The 10481-nt window shown below is 32.3% G+C and overlaps 1 long non-coding RNA gene across 1 annotated transcript; it reads right to left on the bottom strand.

The window, feature by feature from the left end:
- Positions 1 to 6943: 6943 nt before the first annotated feature.
- On the bottom strand, positions 6944 to 9556 carry LOC127874123 (uncharacterized). Its single transcript, XR_008046637.1, has 5 exons — positions 9542 to 9556; positions 8985 to 9098; positions 8606 to 8753; positions 8291 to 8355; positions 6944 to 7092 (listed from the first exon to the last, which is right to left on the bottom strand). It is a non-coding gene; the product is annotated as an uncharacterized LOC127874123 (long non-coding RNA).
- Positions 9557 to 10481: the final 925 nt, after the last annotated feature.

Raw genomic sequence — 10481 nt, forward strand, 5'->3', positions numbered from 1 at the left:
TAATAAACATTGGTAGGAACTTTTGTTCTTATGATATGTCGTTTGAGTTCGAAAATGATTTGCGTTCGTTGAGAAGCATTGCCGCAAGGCGGTGGTGCAGTGTTGTTATATAAATTACTGTAGCGCAACCTTTTGAACATACTAGAAGACAATTTTGTGCAATTTTCCTGAAACTTGCCCAGAATATCTGTTTTATTAATACCTAGCCGAGTTCAAAAATGTTATGGATAAGTTTATAAAAACGTTGCTGTTAAGAGGCGTAATTGTTGTCTTTATATGGTTTAACTGAAACATTGTGAAAACTCTAGAAGTCACACCTTTCGTACAATGTTCATGAAACTTACTGAGACAATTTGTTTAAATAATATATCGAAGGTTTTGGAAATAGTTTATATCCTTTAAACAAATGAAGGCCATTGACATGGCTAAAAAATTCATTTCCAGGTCAGAAAGGTTAAGTTCCTTTAAATCGCAGTTGAGTGCCTTTAGGCCTCTTGTAGTAAAATTGTTCATGTGCACATGAAACTGAAACTTACTATATTGATATATAACATTGGGAGGAACATGCAGAATACAATAACCACAAATCTTTCTGTAGTGTTTCTATAGTGTTTCGTATTTGCCGTTTGCTAACGTTTACGTGCTTTTTATAAATACAAATGTTATTTTCATTTACAAAGAATATCTCAAAAAGTATTGAAATAATTCAAATACAACGTCATTGATTTATAAAACTGTTTGAGAGGAAGGGCAGAGAAAAAGTATTGTTTTCTTCAATATTTACACAGTTATTGTTCTTTGTTTACTTCATTGTGAACTTTATAATTTCATAACACTTGCTATTACACAGAGATAAAGATTCATTTATCTACAGAGAACATTCAGTGTTTTTGGAGTTATTGACATAGGACATTTGTATAACCCAGTTACATAACATTATGCTATTGTGCAGATGTGACTGCAAAAGTATGAAAGGAATTCAAATGAAACGTCATGCAACTATAAAATACTTAAAGACGAAGTGCGGCGTACAAGAACAAAAAGTATCTTTTTATATGGATTGAGTTATTGTTCTGTGTTAAATTTACTTGTTTGCAGTACATATATCTATGATTAAAAAAGTAATTTCATATGAAAATCAATCAATCAGTAGAGGGCATTGAGGTTTCTCTTGTTTATTAAATACATTAAAACTTTCTGTGTGTCTTAACTTTGAAGTTCAATGGAACGCTTTAAGGTCGGAGAAATACTGCTCGGGCATTTGCCACGTGCAGTGACTTCTGTTTGCGATATGAATTTGAGTGGATCTTTTTCAATCTTTCAATTTTTATCTTTTGAGTTTCTTTTCCCTTTTGTTGAATTTCACAGTCCATTGATTTCTTATACATGTTGGTTATCTTAAAACAAACTGCATACATAAATATAAATATTCACAATGTTGTCATCTGCATAAGAATAAGATCAAGACCCATAAGTGTTCTTTGTTTGAATTTACTGAACCTTATTATGATATGGTTAATCTTGAAATGTCCGAATCTTTCGCCAACACCTGGCTTTTAGACAATTTCTCAATGATTCAAAATTAGCTTTACTTTAATCAGAAGACACTCATATAAGCATATGGCAAAACTAGTGAATATCATATTTACGTATCATTTTTAAATGCTCTATGCTTGTTAATCTAATTTTCGCGTCGACCACTTTTTTCCACTTTTAATTTAGTGGAAGTTATGAGGTTTTAAGGTTTTAGACCTGTAATGAACTTCGTGAATATAACCCTTTTTCGTACATTTCAGTGATCTCGAACGGTATCAAATTATGTGCGCAAAACTACGATAATAGGGTCAAAATAAACAAAAGATATATTTGTTCTTATATTCAACTCACAATATTTAAACAATATATGTTTTCATACGCTATTGCATCGACATATCCCGGGTTTCATTCCAACGGGAGGTAACCTATTTTTATCAACGTAGTTTTTGTTATTATACGTATTTTAGACTATTCCCAATATAATGGTGTTGTAAATAAATACATTAAAAGAAATTAAAAATAAAACAAAAGAATGTGAACAAATTTGTTTATTTCCGAAGTCAAAATTCCGCCCTTATGATACCTTTTAGAAAACGTGTTTAGAATTCTGAGGTTCCGATGATTAATTCCTTCCTTATCTGTCTAGGTACTATGTAAACAAATGTTTGATACGATATGAGTCGATTATGATCATAATGTTCATAATGTTAACACATTTAAAATACGTTTACACAATTGAACTATTCGATATGGAAACTACGGTATTCTGGATATCAATGCGTACATGAGCATTATTTCGTTCCTGATTGCTTTCGTTAACAGAAGTTATGTACTACACGTTTATACATGTAAGCAGTTTATGATAGTAGTATGTTAAATCGATATGATTTATAATTAAATCTTGGTCATCTTTACAATATCTAGGCCGAATTCTAATCTGGATCTCGAACGTTCTAAAACTGGGTTACAAGGTCTACTATTTGAAAAACCTTGTTGCAACTCTACGAATAAATTAAGCTTTTCTGACCTTTGGAACAATACTATTTATATTTAATGAAGGATTGACTCATTTATACATTTCAATGAAATTCAATTTGTTTCAATTCAGTTTACTTGTTTCAATTATTTGTGTAATATTGGTATTCGAAATTGATTATTTTGGGGCTCCTTTCGAAGAACGCGGCGTATAGAGCTTGTACATTCCGTAGTATGTACGGCCGTGCGTCTGTGAAAAATTTTCTGTCTTTTCCATATATTAATGGATTTTGAAATAACTTGGCACAAATGTCCACAATCATAAGACAACGTATCGCGCGTGGCACCCGTTTCATTACCTCTAAGGTCACATTTAATGGTTAAAGGTCAACTTTTACCTTGAAACAGCTTGTCAATGCCTGTATCAACCATAACTTTGCAATATATCAATGGATTTTTAAAGCTTTGCTAAAAAGGAAACCAATATAAGAAGACTTGTCGCGTTTAACAACCGTCTTCTTCCCTCAACTGTCAATGTCACACTTGAAGGTCAAAAGTTACATGTGGACACAGAAAACAGCCATTACTTTGCCATACATTAAACGTTTTAAAAATAACTCGGAAATGCTATGCATAAGAACACGACGTTTTGTGTGTTACAATTGTGTCCGTATCTCAAAGGTCAAGGTCACAATTCAAAGAACAATTTCGACTATTTAACAGCTTTTTTCGGACTGTAACTTTGTCATTCATCTTTTTTTAAAGATAACTTTCGTCTAATGCGAACCATATGGGCACCGCATTTTGTGTGTAAAACCGCTCTCCTTTATTTAGAGGTCAGTGATAGACTTTGGCTTTAAAACACCTTCAATTTCAAGACAACTTACCATATATCAAAACCATGAGCAGAATAACTTTTTCTTTAATCATTGTCGCAGTGCCTCAAGGGTCAAGTTTGCACTAAGAGATTAAAAGTCAACATTTTCCACAAACAGCTCATATGTAACATAAGAGGAATTTTGAGACAAAAGAATGATGTTGGAGCATCCGTGATATATCGGCCATTTTGTTGTCCATTTAGGTCTATCATATTATTCTCTTACTAAGTTTTAAACTTTTTCCAGGTGAAATCTTCAACAATCGGTGTCTGTTAACACAGGCGAACGCTTAAGTGTCATCGTTGCCCTCTTATTAGTCGCAGAGTTTAGTTTTCGAAAGTTGTCTTACAGTAGCTATCATTTGCATTTTCATAATTTCTGAAAAATGGTGTTGCTTCTAGAAAAAGTCGGGTAACATTTATTTTGTATTTAATAGTTAAATATAAATTGCATCTTCTGAAAAATTCTAAGCTTCGCAATAAGCTCAGATTATGTGGTTTAGTTTATATTGAATCAAATCGCACGTATTTATTATTGGAATCATACCGTGGATGTCACATAACGGGTAACACTTCGTTCGCATCTGTTGTATTGACCTTTGTTTACATCAATGATGAAATTCATACATAAAAAGATGCCTTTCACTTCTTAGTTTTTAATTAATTGTCTATTTCGTCCATTCACTTCAAAAGTCACGGTTGTCCATTAATAATCGTCCTTTCTATGATGTTCTGCGATCTGGAATTCGCTTGGATTCCGTGAGGACTGGGGCAATATAGTTTGCTTTTCAGTCTGCAGAACTGCGACATCGAATCGTTCATTACAGTATAGCTCCTACTTTCGAGAATTGTGCAACACTAACCTGATATCATACATACCGCTGTATTTTTTGTAGTATGTGAGATTGGTCACTGTGAATGGTTATCCAAGTTTTTTTCCGAATTCAATTCGAACAGGGTTGTTTTCTGACAAAGACGGACATTTTTGTTACGTTTTTATTCAACAAATAACGAAATGTCGGTAGTAAAAAAGTACCCTACATATTTAGTTGTATTGTCATATATTCATCTGAATGATACCAAATTAAATACCACATTTGTTACATTAAGAATATGCAATTATTATTTAAGCTATCATTTATAATTTCAAAAAAAATAATTTAAGTTGTCCCAAATATCACAAACTTAATTTAACAATGTACCATGAACATATTCTGTGAATACTGCAGTGAATTGTCAATTTAAAAATGTTAACAATATCATATTTTTATCAAGTTAATCAAGTTTATAACTTGTACCATAAGCTCACGAAATATCATCAAACATGCCAAATGGTCGAGACAGATAAAAGCAGAACCGGGCTGTGTGAAAATCGGGTTAAATGCATGTGCATGTGCGTAAAGTGTCGTCCCAGATAAGACTGTGCAATCCGCACACTCTCCGCCTACACTGGATTTACGCTAAGAAGAGACTTCCTTAAAACGAAAGATACCATAACAGCGGAGTGCACAGGATAATCTGGGACGACACTTTACGCACATGCATTTAAACCCCTTTTTCACAGAGCGGGGTTAGTATAAACTTGTTCATAACGTTTTGGAGAAAGATTTCAATTGTGTTTATTTAAAAATAATCGTAATTTAATTATTTAAAACGTAAACAGGATTGTGATATTGTCTAACAACAACTAATTTACTTTAATATAATTTGCATGTATATAACATTGTAAAACACATTCATAGTGCATGGTGAAACTGCATGTTAACTCTTACTTAACAAGTTGCTTGTTTTCACTATTCTAAAGTAAATTGTTATATGATACAAAATTAACCAAATATTCAAAAGGTTCGTTCCTGAGATGTGCCCTAGTGTCAAGTCATTTTAACCTCGACTGAGCTACACGTGCTCACGTGGAGCTTTTTGCGATCGCGTTTTGTCCGTCGTTTGTCGTACCTCGTCAACATTTATCTTTTGTACACTCTAGACGATTTATTTATTGTCATTTTTATCAAAATTTCGGAACATTTGAATTAATGCTATATTGGCTCAGTTTGAAACGGATTCACGTGATATTGAAAACAAGTACACTAGTTTAATTTAAAGTAACCGTTTGTTCACACTTCAGAACTGACATTTGTTCTGATATCTCGGCTGAATTCAAAAATGGTCCGGTTCGAAAACAACATGGCCGCCAGTGGGCTCGGCAGTTTTCATCTTTATTGTGAAATATTGTCAACACATAAGAAGTCATATTTTAGTCCATTCTTCATTAACATTGGTCGGAACATTTTTTCTAATGATATTGTGGCTGAGTTCAAACATGTTTCCAGTACGTTGAAAACCATAAGCACCAGGGTGCTGAGAAGTATTTTCTTTTATGGCTATTGTGAAACCTTATTACAACTCTATTGAACATATTTATTGTCCAATTTTCAATAAACTTTTCAGAATGTTTGTCCCAATAAAATTTCGGACGAGATAGGTCCATTGATAAAATTTAGATAAGTTTGTTATTATACTGGTCCAATCTTATTGAAACTTGGTTCGAACATTTTTTATACATGATGTAAGTCTGATTTGCCCAAGAAAACACATTTAAATACTATGTAAATTAAAGCATTTAAATATAAAAAAGATACCACAAAATATTCCAAAAATGAAACAAATGTGTTAAGATCCGTTTCGAGTAAAAGGTATTGGTAACAATTTAGGGCAAATGTGTATGTCATACGTGTAGCTCACTTACATGAACCTGACGCTGACATGTTCATGAATAATTAAAAAACGTTTTGATACATTGATAACAGTAAGAAATGAAATTAGGAAAATATACACAAAATATCCATCTGAATTACGAATATCGGGTCATAACAGTCATATTATTTGACACAAATCAAGCATGTAATTTATGCATACTACGTTCACGAATGTTAAGTCAATGTTGACGAGCATAACGGCAGCCGTTGGTTTTATTCGTTCCGAGCCTGATATACTACACAAAGGTAAGACATAAGCCTATGTGTCTGTTCATCAAACCGCCATGTTGCAATTTTTAAAAGAATAATATAATAGCTCTAGCAGCATTAGCGAGAAATAATAAGTTGTTTGACGTGTAAATCATATCGCCATGAGCACTTGCGCTTAATGTTGGTAAAATACAATATGTGCAGTTTTTGTTGCATTTTGTAGCTGTAATATAATACGACTTTGTATAAAATTGTTTGTTTTGTTGAATCTGATTCGTTTTTACCGCAAGCCTCGACGCTGTTTTATCCAAAGCCTCACCTGATATATTACAATACGATACGTACTGCCTTTACGTAAACTGTTATTCTCTTCTTATTGCATCATTTTTCATTGAACAAGTCGAGCTAAGTTAGGTATGTATGTATGTTTTATAGCGCTTTGTATAACTCTGTTGATTGCATACCTTGGTGTTTTTTTTATAACATATCCGTTAACAATTGTATACACGTTTTTTGAATGGCTTTGCAAATCGAATAGTAAGGCAGTGAAGCCAATTTGCCCACTCTTTATGGAAGGTTAATGGAAATGGAATTTAAAATACATTTTATTTTTGGCTTCATAAGATACATGGACTTTTTCCCAATATTTTCTTTGTTATATGTATGGTCAAAACATAACTGTAAGAAGACTCTTTTAATCACGTGCTTCCCACGTCGCTGCTATTATTTTCTGACGTCCTGAAATAAAACAAAACGAAGTATTAATGCACTGACCATTCGTTTGTCGGATTTGGTTTACCAAAGTAGAAGCGAGTAAACGCAATTAAAAATTCAAAATTAATATTGTATTTTTATTTTAAATATACCAAGTTCGGGGCGGAAAAACGAAATATATACAATATTTTGCTCATATTCATTACACGTTTTTAGACGTATTCACATTTCAGAGATGGTGAATGCGCGTCTTTTCCGATTTTTATTGTTTTTATCTCTTGTTTCAAAAACTAAGTTGTGCGCTGTTAAGGTTTCCATTGAGTAGAAACATATCCATATTGGTACTATCACCAAATTAAAAAAAGAAGAGAAAAATACATTGTAGCAAAACGACTACAAGCTTTTATTGCTTTCTTTAATAACATTTATAATCGCCAGCTTTCAAGAAATGTATTGTTTACCGACGCAAAAACATTAAAAGCTCACAATGATCCGGCATTCATCGTCAACATTCTGATATATTAACCCGTTTGAAATGTAAAGTAACACACAGCTGAATGGCTCTATTTTGTACCACCGTTGAATGAAAAATAAACGTTATAGTTCGTAAACTATGTTGTGTAACCAAAACGAATAGAAAAGTAAACGTTTCAAATCGGGCGCGAAAGAAACTTTTTTCTCATTTCACGATTTTAAGTGTTGTAAATATGAGAAACTTGATTTTATTTCATTTCAAACTTGCACTTTAATAAGCTATACCATAATTAAGAAAAATGAGTTGCGTCTAAGATTATGCAGAGGTTTTTATCAAGAATGTATAAGGTACACAGACACAATGAATGGACGTAAATATCGTAGTTGATAAGTTGAACAAGAAAATGACAAATCGTATTGACTGTAACGAACATATTTTCCGCAAAAAATGACTTCTTATTAAAAATATGGATATCATTTTAAGTTGTCTTTTTATAGCCATACATTCATAGAAATAACATCTGTGGGAAAATATGTAGACTGGTTTAATTTTCTTTGGATATAAATGCTGCATAGTTTTAGTGTTAAGGTTAACCTTGAACAAGACCTAGATCGTGTCTACCATCTGGCAATATCCTGGACCAACTGATTTTCAACTCTTGTTTTGTGAATATCCAATGTAGACAGTTTCTTCTATACACTATATTAAGATCATAATACATAAACGATATTCTGAACATAAGCATACCTGCGCCATTCCTAAATCTTTCTTAACTTCCGGAAATGTACCGAAGGTAGGAAAAGTGAACCAGTCTGAAAAACGAGACTCACATTTTTTAATCAGCCACCGTATGTTTAGTTTAAGTTAATTAATCTTAATTACTATTAAATTAATAATAATAATAATAATAGTAATAATAATAATAATAATAATAATAATAATAGTAATAATAATAATAATAATAATAAAGAAATAATAATAATAACAATTATTATTATTATTATTATTATTATTATATAAACATGTCGTTACGGTATACATATTTTCTAACACAATGCTTACCCTCAGTAGAGAAGAATATGAACCTCTCTTTGATGTCGACCGCGGACCCCTCCGGTATGCTTGCACACAAAACGAGGGGAAGGAGACAGAGGAATGCGAGCAGGAGCTTCATGGTGCAAACGTATACTAGAAATAAAGTTTAGGCGCTCTGAAACAAAAACAAAACTATTTTATAATTGAGTGTTGAGTGTTTATTGCTTTTGTTTTCCTCTTTCATTGTTTTCGGATTGAATAAATAATTATAATAACGATGATGAGGATAATAATAATTAATGATTATAATAAACATAAAAGTAATATAATTATTATAGTTCAAGCAAACACAAAAATGAAATAACAAAAATCAACATTTAAGAGCTATTATATGCTTATCACGAACCTGTCTGGTGTGCAATCCTTATTCAGACCGTTGAATCTCACTAAAAATCGTGCAGTTCGGCTCACTCATTTATACTACAGCATTTGACCAGCTTTTTATCTCCCGATAAGAAAACTGTCATCATTTTCATAGTTTAGTAAATAGAATCTAGAGGCATGTTATGTAGTGCAGACCGATTACATGACCTTAATTGGAACTATATGTTTACTTTGAAAACAATGTTAATGGGCATATGTACGAAGTGAACTTCGTCAATCAAACACTCAGAATGCAGCCTTTATAGATTCCACATTATTAAATCAAAACGAACGTAATAGACAAAACGTTATCGTTTGGAACGAGTCAATATGAATTGTAACATGTATATGTGATATGACACTACGTTTTTTAAGTTTCAATGGTAGCAGTACAATTTAAAAGCAGAATACCCAGTATAATTCCACGACGAAACTGTGAGAAACTAAGCAAATGATTACAACCAGCACCAGTGTTTGTATTATCCACAAATTAAATAAACCAATGCGAAAGTTTTAACATTTAAATTGAAATGTGTTTACCTAAACTGAAGATACTTGAAACATGAAACTTGCTAATTTGATGAAACGCCTATTTATATAATTATATTCAATGGCGGTGTACAAAACATATATATGTACATAAAATTGATAAAACATAAGAGTGACTCATACTATTATGAAGCATTAATTAAAGGTTAAATATTCTAAAAGTGTGTGATATAAATAAAAATGCTGTAAGAAACTTAAGCAATAACACAATGCCGGCTACAATATTAAAACACAGTAAAAGTAAAATAGTATGTAATAAATTTATATAACTAGATGTAAGACAATAATTCTAATGATATCATGAGCAAATTTGTGGGAACATAAAGATATTGTTTTTCATTAACTGAAGGATACGTGAAAGGATATTTCCGCACTCTGGCAGTCGGATTCCGCAGCTACCGGTCACCTGTCACCCTTACGAACACTGCTTTTGGGTTTTAACCTTATTTGAACTATTGTGAACTATTGTGACTACAAGTCAAAAATAGACTGACCAAGTGTGACTACAAGACACAACTTGAAGGTTAAAATTACAGTGTGACGATAAGACACAAGTAGAGGGGCTAAGTGACTAAAAGACACTGCTTATACTACCACCACGTGAGTTGAAGACTGGAAAAATCAAACCCCGTCAGGACAACCGTCGCACTCGTAAATATCACACATTATACTAAATCTATAACGCTGAATCTCGATTATTTTTAAAATCACAGGTATTCAAATTAAAATGAGTTGTAAAAGTCTCTCAAGAGAAATGTTTCAAATTCATTTTGAAAATGTCTATTTAGACAGAAGTCCGGATGCTTGATGGTAGGTCATTTCACAGTTTCGGACCAACAACTCCGAAACTCCTGTCCATGAAAGTTTTTCTTTTTGTGCGTTTAACATCATTACATCCGTCATACGAGACTGTAGATCGTAGGTTACGTTC

Source organism: Dreissena polymorpha, chromosome 3 (assembly GCF_020536995.1).
Source record: "Dreissena polymorpha isolate Duluth1 chromosome 3, UMN_Dpol_1.0, whole genome shotgun sequence".
Lineage (NCBI taxonomy): Eukaryota > Metazoa > Mollusca > Bivalvia > Myida > Dreissenidae > Dreissena > Dreissena polymorpha.